Source organism: Musa acuminata, chromosome BXJ1-4 (genome assembly GCF_036884655.1).
Source record: "Musa acuminata AAA Group cultivar baxijiao chromosome BXJ1-4, Cavendish_Baxijiao_AAA, whole genome shotgun sequence".
Taxonomy (NCBI): domain Eukaryota; kingdom Viridiplantae; phylum Streptophyta; class Magnoliopsida; order Zingiberales; family Musaceae; genus Musa; species Musa acuminata.
The window spans coordinates 23,367,313-23,370,909 of record NC_088330.1 but is presented as its reverse complement, the minus strand read 5'-3'; positions in this window follow the sequence as shown (position 1 = coordinate 23,370,909).

The following is a 3,597-nucleotide window of genomic DNA, read 5'->3' as shown; positions in this document are numbered from 1 at the left end:
GAGGAGGAGAACTCTAGAACTTTAACAACTCTTTAATACTTCAAAGACTCAAGAATATATCAAGATTTTAGTGCTCTTTCATGCAGAAAAGAGTGGGGTATTTATAGACCCCATTAGCTTTCAAAAATAGAGCTAAAAAGTGTCTCATCCCGGATTTCCGGGGTTCTGGCAGTACCACCGCCATTACTGGGTGGTACTACCGCCTGACATCTGATACTGGGCGGTACTATCGCTCAGTTTGGGCGGTACTGTTAGGATCGAGAGCACTAAGAGGGGGGGGGGGTGAATTAGTGCAGCGAAGATTTTACAGCGATTAAAACCAAAAGCTGCGTTCGTTCGATAGAAACTATTATGATGCAAAAGCTGATTCACAGTATGTATATAAGTGCAGTTTGCGTCTAAGCACAGATTGCGTCTAAGCGCAGTTTGCGTCTAAACACAGTTTGCGTCTAAACATAGTTTGCGCCTAAGCGCAGTTTGCGTCTAAACACAGTTTGCGTCTAAGCGCAATTTGCATCTAAGCGCAGTTTACGTCTAAACGCAGTTTACGTCTAAACGCAGTTTGCGTCTAAACGTAGTTTGCGTCTAAGCGCAGTTTATGTCTAAACGCAGTTTACGTCTAAGCGCAGTTTACGTCTAAACGCAGTTTGCGTCTAAACGTAGTTTGCGTCTAAGCGCAGTTTGCGTCTAAACGCAGTTTGCGTCTAAACGCAGTTTGCGTCTAAACGCAGATGACAGTTTGCAGTTCTAAATGAAATCAAGACGTAAACGTAAACTACACAGAACCTTGTTCGTAAAAGCGCAGAAGACAGTTTGCAGTTGTAAATGAAATCAAGACGTAAACATAAACTGCACAGAACCTTGTCCGTAAAAAGAGCGCAGAAGACAGTTTGCAGTTGTAAGTGAAATCAAGACGTAAACGTAAACTGCACAGAACTCATTCGTAAAAGCGCAGAGAGACAGTTTGCAGTTTGTAGATGGAATCAAGACGTAAACGTAAACTGCACAGAATTCGTTCGTAAAAGCGCAGAGAGCAGTTTGCAGTTTGTAAATGGAATTAAGACGTGAACGTAAACTGCACAGAACTCGTTCGTAATAGCGCAGAGAGCAGTAGCTATGTAGGAGGTTTGCAGTAATGATAAAGTGCTAAAAAATAAACGCAAACCAGAGATTTAGTGTGGTTCGGTCAGTCTTGACCTACTCCACTTTTGGCTTCCTCCACCGACGAGGTCGCCGACGTCAACTAGGAGCCTTCCTTCAATAGGCGAAGGCCAACTACCCTCTTACAGATTCACTCCTTTTGATGGGCTTAGGAGACAACCCTTACAAATGTTTTCTCTCCTCTCTTTACAACTCAAACTTGAAGAACAGAAGGAGGAGGAAAACTAGCAGTTTTGAGCTCTAAGAACCACTGAAAAGATCAAGATTTCGGCTTGTGTTCTTGCTCTCTCAATGCTGAATGGGTGGGGTATTTATAGGCCCCAACCCAATTCAAATTTGGAGCTCAAAACGATCAAATCCCGGAATTCCGGGATCAGGCGGTTGCACCTCCTGACTGGAGAGGTTGCACCGCCTGGCAGAGCTCGAAGACTGAGCCCAGGCGGTGCCACCTCTTGACAGAGGCGGTTGCACCTCTCTGCTAGAGCTCGAAGACTGAGCTCAGGCGGTGCCACCTCTTGGCTGGGGCGGTTGCACCTCCCAGTCTCGCTGGGAGACATAGCCTGGGCGGTGCTACCTCTTGGCTGGGGCGGTGCCACCTCTTTCACTATTTCAGCTCACTTGGTTTGGCTCCAAACTTGGCCCAAACCAGTCCGAACTTGGGCCTAATTGACCCCTACTTGGGTTATAGGATTAACACCTAATCCTAACCCTAATTAACGTGCTAACTATGATTTTAAAGACATTTTATAAGCTATTACAAAGTCCTTAAGTCAAGACTTCTTCTGGCGAGCTTTCGGCAAACTTCCGACGGTCTTCCGATGAACTCTCGGAAACCATTCTGCGGACTCCCGGCAAGCTCCTAGACTTCATGATTTGTTCTTAGCGAGTTCCAACGAGCTTCTTCGGCAAGCTCCGATCTTTCTCGGCGAGCTCCGCGAACTCCCAACGAACCTTCGGACTTCCGTCGAACTCTCGAACTCGCAACAAATCCATCGCGCTTGACTCCGACACTTTGTTTCGCTTTATGTCTTCATCGTTATCATAGTTAATCCTGCACAATTAAAACAAAACTTCGATCGAGACAATTAATCCTAAGCAATTAACCAAGTTGTCCGGCATGTCATTGGTCCCTCGACGCTTCGTCTGATTCTTCGGCACATCGTCCTCTCCTGCGGCCTATTGCACAATCGGCCAGTTGACTCCGCAACTCCGATATCCTTGGCACAATAACCGCTCTTCTTGGCCCGATGCCCGAGTCCATACCCCGAAGCCTTCTGTCGATACGTCGACCGATCCACCGGCCCGACGTCCAATCTTCTGACATGTTCCTTCGGCACAACATGATTTTCCTGCTTTAATTGTCTCATCCTGATCAAAGCATCCTGTGTCACTCAAAACGCAGATTAAATCATAAACATATATCAAGTAGTTTCATCATCAAAATACGAGATTCAACAATCTCCCCCTTTTTGATGATGACAACCACTTGATGACGGAGTTAAACTTAACTCCCGGAGTTTAAACAAACTCCCCCTATCAATATGCCATATTGATAGAACCTTGAATTCAAACTGAATTCAAGTCATTGCAATATTCATCATGAATACTTGCAACACGTCAACATGAACATATGCATAAACTTATGCATCACATGTCATGTCATCAACATACTTTCATCAACATACTTCTCCCCCTTTGTCATCAACAAAAAGGAGAAGTATCACAATCAAGTGTTTGTGATATTGGTTCAACTCATTGCATGAAAAACATAATATCAAGTTTTATCATCATGCAGTTTTGAAGCCAAAAAATTTAGCAAATGTTACATCATGCTTAGAACATTCAAGCTATCAAGTTTTAGATATGCAAGTTTTATAGCATACAAGATAGCACTTGGTATGAAAATTAGAGATGTTCAAGATAGCAAGTTCTACATCATGCAAGCTAGCAAATTAGAGATGTTCAAGAAGGCAACTCTTGCTTCTTGAAATATGAAAATTTTGTCCACTTTGCTAGATGCGCAAGTTAGCATGTTTTGCTTCTTGAGATAGGCAAGATAGCACCTTTGCTTCTTTTGAGATAGCAACTTTTCGCTTCTCTTTAGACTACAAGCTAGCAATTTTTACGATATACAAGTTTCGCAATATACAAGCTAGTAAAAACTTCGAAAGCAAATGCAAGATAACTTTCTTGTGTAGGCTCACGATTATTGCTTCCTATTGTAATGTGCAGTTTGCAAGTCTTGCTTCTTGAGATATTCAAGATGGTGATGTTCAAGAAGACAACTTTTGCTTCTTGAAATAAGCAAGTTAGCAATCTTTGCTACTTAAGATAGGCAAGCTAGCAATCAAGTTTTTGCATCTTCTTGACTTGTGCAAGCTAGCTATCTCCCCCTTTGTCATTGTCAAAAAGAAAGGAAGAATACAGTTTTGTAGT